The sequence below is a fragment of the Onychomys torridus genome, chromosome 13 (assembly GCF_903995425.1).
Source record: "Onychomys torridus chromosome 13, mOncTor1.1, whole genome shotgun sequence".
Classification (NCBI taxonomy): Eukaryota; Metazoa; Chordata; class Mammalia; order Rodentia; family Cricetidae; genus Onychomys; species Onychomys torridus.
The window spans coordinates 35,270,275-35,282,306 of record NC_050455.1 but is presented as its reverse complement, the minus strand read 5'-3'; positions in this window follow the sequence as shown (position 1 = coordinate 35,282,306).

The window sequence follows — 12,032 nt, the reverse complement described above, 5'->3', positions numbered from 1 at the left end:
ACATCATTTATTCTCACCACCCTCTATATTCTCTTTCTCCCCATCCATCAAGGTGCAATCACTTTAAAAAATGTTTATTTTAGTATTTCTTTCCATTACAAATTTAACTTGCCTTTGCAGTGCTAATATTTTTACCGTGACTATTAATATTTGTGTTATGTCCTACTTACAAATCTGCAGAGATTTTAAGAAGATACAGCGCTTCCTATCTTGCCCGTAAGTCCTATTAATTTGAATATGGATGACAAATCTAATGTTAATTTTTTTTAGAATGCTGTATGTATTGCAAAGGGGTTGCAATGATATAGAAATGGCATGATATGAAATCAATACCCCTTTCTTGATATGCATATGGTGGTAAAACCTTACAGTAAGGCTTCAGTTTCTGGTGGCAGTGATAGACATTTTGGCTTCTGGACTTGAACGCTCTGTCTTTGGAGAAACCACTCTTATTTCTCATGGAGTTGGTAAGTACAATGAATACCCCTAAAAGCAAAGTCCAAAATACCAACAACTTATTTCTCCAACCTCCCTCATAGCCAGGATGGAAGCCTATGCCACCCAGCTATGCTTATCAGAGGTACTAATAGAATATTGATGCCCACACCAAGGGACCCGGAGTGCCCTGTCATCCCTAAGTCAGTGGGTCAGTGCCACTGAAGAATTTGGAGGCCATAGCTTTGAGTGTTTCTTCTTCCTTATCCACAGATCAATTTTCAGGCCTTATGATGATTCATGTCCTTCCAAAAGCTTTTCTCCACTCAGCCACAAATGGCCTCAGTTGTGTGTGTGTGTGTGTGTGTGTGTGTGTGTGTGTGTGTGTGTGTGTAAGAACCCTGATGAATATGGTACATGCTATTATATGAAATTCAATATTTTAAAAACAGCTACCACATCCACTATACTTTAAGGGGCAGTTAGATTGGTAAATTATCTGTCTGTTCCAAGTGGCCATTACTATTTCTAACAAAACCTCCCCAGGTCTTCGTGGCTTTAAACAATAATTGATTATATTTTATTGTCTCGAGGTGGGTCCTGCTTGTTGGAAGCCTTCCTCTTCGGATTTCACGGAGGTGTAGACAGGTAGTGTTTGTTTCTGGGATCACCTGGAACCTGGCCCGTGGCAGATCATCCAAGGAGATTCCTTGAGTTCTGTGCCCAGTTCCTTGTCTTCTCCCTTCCCACAGAATGTCTCATCTCTTCTCATCTCTTGAGGCTTCTCACAGTAGTCACTCAGGACACCTGGGTTTCAACAGACACAATATACCTGGGCCTGACACAGCATTCCTTCCGCATTCTTTTGGTCAAAGCAGCCATGAAACCTGCCTGGGCTCCAAGAGGGTGAGCTAGAAAACCAGACTTTAGTTCTTGAAATGGGAGTGTCAGGGTCACACAGCCACTGCCGGAGAGAGTTCTGTAGCCATCTTCTGGAAACACAGTCTTACTCTCCGAATGGATGGGTGGCATTCAGGATTTATAGAGAAAACATTCAGTGGCATGAGTTTTTAACAGCGCAGTGACCATCCTTTGGCATCCACAGGAAGTTATGTGCTGAAGTGTTCAGTGGCCTGGCTGGTAAAGGTAGGCCCTGGAGTCTCAAGGGAGCGCTCTCTCTGCCCACACATTGAGTTCTAATTTCTACTTTTCAGCAGTTTGGGGACCCAAAGTGTTTTGGAGCCTGAGAGCACAGTCATTCTCTCTCTCTCTCTCTCTTTCTCTTTCTCTCTCTCTCTCTCTCTCTGGTTTTGGTTTTGGCTTTTTCTACGACTTTGAAAAATCAACTAAGGAACTAAGTAGGTAGTCAGTCTCCTAGCCACATTTCAGGAGCTGGGTATGGTGGCGCACACTTTTAACGCCAGCTCTCTGGACGTAGAGGCAAGCAGATCTCTGTGAATTTGAGGTCAGACTGGTCTACACAGTGAGTTCCAGGACAGCCAGAGCTACATAGTGAGACTGGGTCTCGAAAATAAACAAACAAATGACCAAACTGAGGAAATAAAGAGGGTGATCAATGGACTGTGGGACTTCAACAGGTTGCCCAGAGATGTGTATGCAGAGGGGGCTGTCTAGGAGAAAGGACGGCATCTCATTTTGGTTGGAGACCAAGAGTGCGTCTGAACACAGCTTGACTGAGCACAGTGGCTGCTCAGGTAACCGGTCTGTTTACTTTCCCATCAGGCAGTCCTTCCTTCGGCTCTGCTTTAGGGATGCGACACATGTACCTGTGCATCTGGCATCGAATATCTGAGTACTGGAGACTGTCTTTTGCTTTTATTAAGATGTATTTTTTGCTTTTTTCCATGTACATGTGTGTGTGAGTACATGTGCTCATGCGTGAGGGTGCCAGTGGAGGTCAGGGGAGGGTGTCAGATGCCCTGGAGCTGGAGTTACAGGTGCTTCTGAGACTCTTGTCGTGAGCACAGGGAACTGCATGCCAGTCATCTCTTCACCACTGAATCATCTCTCCAGCCTCCAGCCTGTCTTTCTTGTTTTATTATTTTGACTCATTGCTTTAAGGCTCTGTGGAACCCCAAAGCAGGTACCAACAGCGATGCTCCACCAGCTAGTCTGGATGGAGCTTCTGTCAGTCTGTTCACCCTGGTGTCTCTCCAAGTTGGAGCAGAAATGTGTCCTATCGTAAAGCCGGAGGGGCTGAGAGGTTAATGTCTCATGTGGTTTTTGTCTGGTGGGCCCCACTGTCGTAAGGGTAACTTGTTCTGGTTGATCGAGTCAGTTAAGTTAGTAAAGGGTGTTCCCTAGTCTTGGTTCAGTTGTTACAGCCTACATCTTGTCAAGACAGGGCTCCTATGAAATCTTTATGGTCTTGGTACCCAGCAACAGTTCCCTCTTCACAAAAGCCCATTGTCGTACACACAGGCACATTCTCTGTGTGACTGTCATTGGCACTGATTAGTTCTTCCATAGCTTTCAATGGTAAAAAACCCAAATCAGATCAGTTTAAGGCAAACAGCAAATGTATGGGCTCAGAAAGCTGGAGGGCCCTGGGGCTGGGCTGGCTTCCAGCTTGGATAGATTTAGTAGCTTAGACTGTTGTCAGCACTCAATTGCTCTCCTCCATTTGCTGCAGACTGCTTGGGTTCTAGCCTTAGGCACCCCTAGGCTGGCCCTTCTCCCAGGCTGTAGCTGAGCTCAAGAGGGAGAAGTGTTGTGAACTCTCTGATTGGATCTCTGAACTAGTCACTGTGGAGGGAGGAACACACAGCACCTTTAATAGCTGCCCGAATCCTGCCTTCTGTCCAGGACCAGGGAGACTCCAGTAGGCAGAGGGGTCCTGAGGGACAGGAGCTGCCACCGGGGGCAGGGGGAGAGGCTGTGTGATGGCAAGAACAACCATCCACACTATTCTTATCACCGGCAGAATTATTTTTAAACTACCACAATATATGTGCTTCTGTTTAATCCCTGGTTGTACCTGGCACATGGCAACTGCATGATACACATGGAGGCCGTGGGGTTTTTCTTAATGACAAATATTAGTTCAGCCTTGTAAACTGCCAGCCAGACAGGGTTGCCAAGAGTCAAGTGCTTAAGAGAAAGGAAGCATTACTCCCTTGCAGCATAAATAATGCATCCTATCTTGGAGCAGTTCTTCAAGCCTTTATTATTACATTGTTTTGATCACCTAGGCAGCGTTTGCACATGCTATAAAGTGGAGCACATTTTATATTGCTATATAAGTGACGAGTCTCTCCCTAGGAGAGCCAATCAGTCTCACTTCACTCCCAGCCGAGTTGGAATGCATCCAAAGTGCACTTTCAGACGCTATGGACCCACCTCCATGCTGGTTCCTCACTGTCTAAGGAGGAGGCTCTCCTGCCCTCTGGGGGTGAGGGCAAGGGGAGAAGCTGGAGGGGAAAGGCAAGAAGAAGCTGGCAGTTGTGCAGAGGTGGTATATTTTCCTTAGTGTTTTTCCATCCCTGACGTACCTTTTCTAACTTCTAAATAAGGGGAGATATCCAAGGCCATTTACAGAAGACAAGAAGACATGCAGAGAGAATTATGCAAGTGGACATTTTTGTCCAGAGATATTGCTAAAAATGGTACATAGCTGGTACCATTCTGGGCACCTAGACCCAAGTTAATTCATAACCAGTATCGTTGTGGATGCATAGACCAGACTTAACTCCTTACATGCATTCTTGGGAACTAATTCTCACACAGCCTCATCTGGGAAAGGCCGAGTTGGACATCTGTGCATTGGGATCTTGTCTGCTGCAGAAAAGAAATTAGTGATTTATCCAGAAACGTACACACACAAATGTATACATTATGCTCAATGCATATAGAATACACAGCATCGGGGTATATGTCAGTGTATAAAAATATGTGTTCTATATCTTTCAATGCATATGTGTATGTGTACATGACACATGTATAGGGCTATCTCCGCATATGGGCATTATTTTAACTTTAGAAAGAATGAGCAGTGGGGGCCTCCCTAACATGAAGGAAAGAAAGAAACTCTTTTCTTGGCATTCTGGCTCCTCCCTAGCTGCTGAAGGAGTGCCACAAGAGGCTGGTGTGAGCAGTGAATGGCAGTGTGAGCAGTGAATGGCAGTGTGAGCAGTGAATGGCAGTGTGAGCAGCTTCGGCCTCCAGCCTCTCTCCTTCTTAAGGCTCTCCTCACAGGCAGGGGCAGGGGCTTTCTCGTCGGAAGCATCTTTGGGTGCCTCTGCCTTGCAGCTGTGACTGAGTCTCCAAGCTTTGTGGAGAAAAGCCAATAATCTATGGAGTAGCCCCGTCTCTGTCACCTCCTCCCTGCCCAAGATGGCAGCCCCTCTGGCTGGGAAGAGGCACCCCTATTCCGTGAGAGGTTGAATATGAACAATTACTTCCTTATTGCTACTCTCTTTCTTTTGACCATGGGCCACTGGAAGGATGCTTTGTATGCATATCTTCAATGCCTTGGGATGAGATCTCTGGAAGCCAGGATAGAGCCAGTGGGGCCTCTGACCCTTCTGAGAGGTGTGAGAGCCACTAATGGTGCCTGGTTTGCACTGGACTGTGGCCACCCACAGCAGAGGATGTAGACTATGCCAAAGTTAGATACCCCATTACTTCACAGTCAGATATACAGGTGAGATGGGGTTAGAAGGCTCCTCTTCTCAGTTCCATGTATCTATAGCATAATCCTTCTGGTCCCCTATGCATAGGCCCGAGATGAGTTGGACGCTTTGACTTAACAGTGTTCCCTTGGGGGTGGAGAGATGGTTCAGCACTTAAGAGTGCATCCTGCTCTTGCAGAGGACCCAACATTTACCTCTGGCAGCTCACCAGCTCCTGTAACTCTAGCTATACTGATACCCTCTTCTTGCCTACACAGACACACAGACATACAGACACACACACACACACACACACACACACACACACAGAGAGAGAGAGAGAGAGAGAGAGAGAGAGAGAGAGAGAGAGAGAGAGAGGAGAGAGGCATACACACAGAGATGCACATAATTTTAAAACAAAGTATATCTTAAATAAAACAAAATACTCTCTAGATACATCAAAATATTCTCCTAAAGACAATTTCTAAAAAGAAGAGTAAGAGAGAAGATGAGTACTTAGTGGCAGAGACTCTGCCTAGTATGTAGAAGACCCTGGGTTCGAACCCTAGCAACACACACAGACACACAGAGATACACACACACATGCAAAGGAGCACACACACGCACGCATGCACTTGCGCACATCGGTCACAGAGCTGGGAAGCAATCCAAAGCGTGATTTTATAACGTACCGAGAAGAAGTGATCTATTGCGCCAGTTAATGTCCGTGAGCATTTTTCCTTCCTCTCTCCACTGCCTGCTTCCTAGAGGTAATTTAGCAAAATCCAGCTCTGAGAAAATGTAATCAATCAGGGCTGCACTGTGAGATTTTCCTCTGAGACGGCAGTATGGTGAACAATTTTTCAAAGATGATTTTTTTTTTTTTATTAGAAAGAAGATGGGGACTTGGGAATCAAGCTGGAACACACGGACTGACAAGAAGATACATCAACACCGCTAGAGCAAACAATGAGTCACTGGGTCTCCACCACCCTCCCCCTCCCCTGAGGAAGCTGCGCCTGGACTTTGCTACACTGTGTGTTTGTGAACATCAGATAGGTTTAGAAATATTATTTCAATAAACAGTGGATTTGCTTTATTCTCCTTTCGAGTCCTAAGGTCTGGCCTCCAGGCTCGGCTTGGGAATGGATTTTATTAATAAAAGCTGTCCAAATAGTCTACAGTTAAAATATTTGCTCAATTCTTCTCTTTCCTTTTAAATTAAAAGTGAAGTGGTCTATTTCATCACACGGGCCTGCCTGACCAAGGAGAAGATAAAATTTACCTTCTGCTCTTCGGTTCTGGCGTGAAATATTTGCTTTCCCATGAAATGAGCTCAGATGGCTATTTAAAATCAGGGCAAACAACATCACCAGTCAGATGGGAGAGAGTTCCTTCCTTAACCCTTAGATCTTTCTTCTCCATCCCTAGGTTGTTTTTTTGTTTTTTTTTAATTGAAAAAAAAAACAATCAGCAAAAAAGCAAAAGAAGAAAATATAGGAAAAAAGAGCAGCATGAAAATATGTCCAGTTTTCCTTGACTGGATCGCTGCTAGTGAGAAGCGTCTGTGCGACCCTGAACCCCGATTCCTTTCCTGATTCAGTTGTTAAGTACACGTGGGAGTGGCTACATGACACAGGCAGAGGAAGGTTCAGGGAACCATAGTGGATCCAAAGTTCAAATGACTGTAGGACCCAAGCGAGTGTCATGAGTATGTCCACATGACCACGACCACCCAGTGACCACGGTCAGCTGACCATTGCCTGCCCTGTCTAAAGCTTCCACCTGCGATTTTGAGAACTAGCAAAGCCTGCTGTGGGTTTCTACTTCCCTTTCTGAAGCAGGGAAGAGAAAGTCAACTCTTAGGGAAGAGGAAGCCTGGAAGACTGAGTAGGAATTCAATACCAAGGGAAAAGATGGTGTAAACTGAGGAAGTGTCGGGGATACAAGCAGGATGAGGTATGGGGACCACTGTGCAGAGGCAAATCTTCCTAGATGTGTGTAGCTCTTCATGAAGCTTCTTGCTTCCCTAGGGTACCATGGTCCTGAAATGGCCCTGCCTGTTCCGGTGCCGCTCTGGCCCAAACCTAGAAAGCATTATTCCTGGCTTCCTTTTCCTCTGAGATCTCAGGGGAAGGTTCAGATTTTGTGGTAATTGAGTCATGTACAGAGATGGGAATGTGAGGCTTCTTTTGAAAAGGGAGGCGGGCTGCAAAACTGGGTTGAAAACTGTATTTCTTTTTGATGATGGAGTACAAGTGGCATATTCCCTCCAGTGTAACGCTGTGGGATGTTCTGTATGTTAACTGTGTTGCTCTGATTGGTTAATAAATAAAACACCGATTGGCCAGTAGCCAGGCAGGAAGTATAGGCAGGACAAGGAGAGAGGAGAATTCTGAGAAGTGGAAGGCTGAGGTGGGGAGACACTGCCAGCCTGCCGTCCAGGGAGCATCATGTAAAGGCAGCAGGTAAAGCCACGGGACACGTGGCGACATATAGATGAACAGAAATGGGCTGGGTATAAGAGTAAGAGCTAGACAATGGTAGGCCTGAGCCAATGGCTGAGCAGTTTAAATAATATAAGCGTCTGTATGTTTATTTTATAAGTGGGCCACGGGACTGCCGGGGCTTGGTAGGACCCAGAGAGAAAAACTCTAGCTACAGTGTAAGACTGCTATATGCCACTCTCTAGACCACACTTCAGAACTGCTGTTGTGCTACATTTAAAAATGTCCTCCAAGCAGTTCCTCCTGGCAGTCAGCACAACCCCTCTGGATGGAAAGGATAGTGTGATCTGATTTAGATCTGCTTGTAGCAGATCACAGCATGAGGGGGTGTCAGAACCCAGGACTCCGTGTAAGCAAGTCTGAAGGGCATCTTCTTGATTGACAGTTGATATGGGAGGGCCCAGCTCACTGTGGGCAGTGCCACCCCTGGTCCTGGATAGTATCAGAAAAAAGACTAATCAAGCCCAGGGGAGAAAATCATTAAGCGGCATTCTTCCTTGGTCTCTTCATCAGTCGTGACTCCAGGTTCTTGCCTGGAGTTCCTGTCCCGACTTCCCTGGATGATGGATTATAGAATGAAAAAAAAAAAAAAAAATCTTCCCAAGTTGCTTGAGAGCATGGTGTTTTTTTTTTTTTTTTTTTTTTTTATCACATCTATAGAAATCCCAAGTGAGACGTTGTTGTTGATGACTTAGCATGGTAGCTCAGGGAAGATGTTGAGATCTCAGCAAAGAACAACTCCTTGAAGAACAGGACTGCAGAGGGCAGATAACCAACAAGATCGGGGCAGGAATGGTGCGTCTTGACACAGGATCTGTGTCTCTGGTCCTTTAGAGTCAGAGCAATGGGAACCCACGCAGGTGCCCTTGCCCATGGCAAGGTCTGTCTCTGGAACAGTTTTCCCTTCCCAGCAAGTGTCTAAGGCCCATCCCTGGCCAGAGCTGGATCTGACTGAGTCTTTAAGCTTCTTCCTCTCAAGAGAGTAGGGGCATCAGGGAGCCCCGCCCAGAGAGCCAGACTCCCGTCAGGAATCCTTGCAGGGAGCCAGGCTCCCAGCTGACCTTTCCCTCCTCCTCTGGCACCAACAAGCAACCTGACACCCCTGTCTCTCCAGGGCCTGGTGAACCGGGGGCTCTGATTGGATGCATGTGCAGCCAACCGAAGGTGTCAAATGGAACCAATCAGGAGAGAGTTGTCAAACCAAAGAGAAGAAAGAGCCCAATCAGGTCCGCAGTTCTATCCCTTTCCCCCAATCCCTGGGAGGGGACTCCTGAAGCTTTGGCCATTGCCATGCTAGCCAGGGGTGTGCGCTTGCTTTTGGCTGTTGGCTATCAAGGACTTCGTCCCAGGCTGCCCTAACTAAAGCTTCAATTTCCACCAAGAGCTGCTCTGACTTTTGCTGCAGGCCTTCAAACACAGTGTGCTGTATTGGGAGTTCTTATGTGCATCTGCAAAACCTGGCGTGTGTGTGTGTGTGCGTGTGTGTGTGTGTGTGTGTGTGTGTGTGTGTGTGTGTGTGTGTTTCATTCCCCTTGATTCCAGGACACCTGGCTTTCAGAAGGCTGCCAGCTCTGGTATCTCTGCCTGTCCAGTCACTCGTGGTCATGGGCTGTCAAACTGGTTACAGAAGCTGTGTGTTTTGTGGTTTCTGCTTGAAGATCTGACAGCCTTTGTACCCAGGGTTCTCGGTCATGGCTGCTGCTGCAGATCTCACACCAATATTGGGAGCCCTCTTATTGCTCTGGTCAGCTAGGATCACCAGGCGGTCCTCTCTTGGTCACTGCAGTTAGGAGGCAGGACCTTCTGTGGCGACTAGGTCATAAGGACACAATCCTTATGATTGGACAAATTCCTCTACTACCCCTCCACCCTGGCATGGGGTCGGAAAGATGGCTCAGCAGTTAAGATCACTGTCTGCTCTTCCAAAGGACCTCGGGGTTGATCACTAACACCCACATGGTGGCTAACAACACTTTGTAACTCGTGTCTCAGGAGGTCTGTCGCCCTCTTCTGGCCTATGTGGGTACTGCATTCAGGTGGTGCAGGCAAAATATCCATACACGTAAAATAAAAATGACTCTCAAAACAGATTTTTTGAAAACCACCCCCAAAGCTCCTTCCCTGCTTCTGTAAAGGTATCGTGAAACAGCATGTGTGTGTAGGAAGTAGCTACTGCCAGACAGCAAATTGCCAGTACCTTCCGTTTCAGACTTCCCAGACCCAAGAGCTATGAAAATCATTTTCTGTTGTTGTTTGTAAGCCACACATTTTGCTTTTAAGAACCTGCGTGAAACACGGCTGCAGGTGGGTTTATGTTTCTCCCTTGGAGCATTTGGCTAATACCTGTGTTGCTGTATGACTTACCGTCTGTTTGATGTGGAGATACATCCTGGGCCCATCTATCTGTAGTCACCCTGAGTAGTCATTTCCCAGGCTCCGCCCACACTGAGGTGCTCCTGATAACTGGGCAGTGCTGACTGGAACTCCAAAGGAGTGATGCAGTGTGATTCCCAGAACCACCCTCTCTCCTTCTCAGCTGTGCCATGTTGTCTTCTCATCATAGATTAAATGTGCGTTTGAGGCTTAAAAGAATACAAAGAAATGTGGGTCGGGGTACCCGTGCAGGAAGAAAGAGAATATATAACAGCCAGCCACCTCTGGAAGTTTTTATGTAGTTGTGTAACCACACCGACTTTCTGTAATGCTCAGGTATTGGCGTCGGCGCTTTACCTCATCCAACCCAGCGTGTGGGCCTGGGGGCGGGGGGTTAGAATCAAGCAGAAGCCGCAGCCTCAGCTGCTCACTGCCCCAGCTGCAATGTGGAAGTTTCATGGTACTTTCTTCCTTAAAACAGATACCGACACCTACCTCCTAGGGTCTATGTGAAGAGAAAATGCTTAAGGACACTCCCAGGACGTCCGATGCGGATTGCAATAGGAGGTGGCTGATAGACTGGAGAGCTGTGATAGCCTTGGTGATTAGCCTCTGGCCCGAGGCAAGCTTACTACTCACCAGAATGCTGGAGGGTTCTAGCCACCAGGATGTGCGGTGATGAGGTCTCTCTGAATAATGTGCCTGTCTGTCCCCTGGACTCTTGCACAGCTGCTGGTCTCGTTGCCAGCTTCGGGAGATGCTTCCTGGTGCAATTATCTGATTATTGAGACCAGATACTCACCCTGGTTCTTTTTATAACCTTGAGTCTCCATCTCATTAACATCTCAAGAAAGAGATGTAATATTTAAGTAAGTTTCCCAGTTAGCCCTGTACCCAGCACATATCACACACCTCTTAACGCTGCCTCCTCCCATCCTTTCTGTATTAATGGAGAAGTCAGGTTTGGGCCAAGTGATTGTTAAGTTGTCACTGGGGAGGTGAAAAGGAACAACTATTTCAACCAAGTTGACTCTCTTTAAATTTCCTTGAACATAAGAACCACACAGGAAGCTTGTGCCTAGGGTCCCCAAGGTCAGCAAGTAAAGGCACCTGCCTTTTGGCCCACAGGTTGTCTTCTGAGCTCCTCCCCATGCCCTAAGTGGTGTGTACTTCTCTCCAGCCCCTCCCTTCACACACACACACACACACACACACACACACACACACACACACACAGTAAAACCGTAATAAACATTTTTAAAGGAAATGCAGGGTTCCCAAGCTCATGCCACAAAATCTCTGAGTAACTTAACCTGGGGTGGTGCCTAGTAATCTGCATTTTACTTATCTATCTATCTATCTATTTTGTTTTTTTTTCGAGACAGGGTTTCTCTGTGTAGCTTTGCGCCTTTTTCCTGGATCTCACTCTGTAGACCAGGCTGGCATCGAACTCACAGAGATCCACCTGGCTCTGCCTCCCAAGTGCTGGAATTAAAGGTGTGCGCCACCACCGCCTGGCTAGTCTGCATTTTTAAAAAACTCTCCATGAAGTTTCCTGACGTGACAACATTTTGAGAAGTGCCGTCTTAAATGTACCAGAGTCTTTGGGTGCCAATTATATAATGCTACTTATTTCTATTTCTTGTTTATCTTTTCACCAAATTTTTCTTTTCAAAATGAGATGGAGGACAATGGCCAAAGGATCCCAGCTGTGTGTGTGTATGTGTGTGTGTATTGTGTTGTGTGTGTTGTGTTGTGTGTGTTGTGTTGTGTGTGTTGTGTGTGTATGTTGTGGTGTGTGTGTATGTGTGTATGTTGTGTTGTGTGTTGTGTGTGTGTATGTGTGTTTGCTGTGGTGTATGTGTGTGTGTTGTGGTGTGGTGTGTGTGTGGTGTGTGTGTGTTGTGCTGTGTGTGTATGTGTGTTTGTTGTGGTGTGTGTGTGTGGTGTGTGTGTGTTGTGTGTGTTGTGTGTGTGGTGTGTGGTGTGTGTGTGTTGTGGTGTGTGTGTGTGTGTGTTGTGGGGTGTGTGTGTATGTTGTGGTGTGTGTGTGGTGTGTGTATGTTGTGTTGTGTGTGTGTTGTGT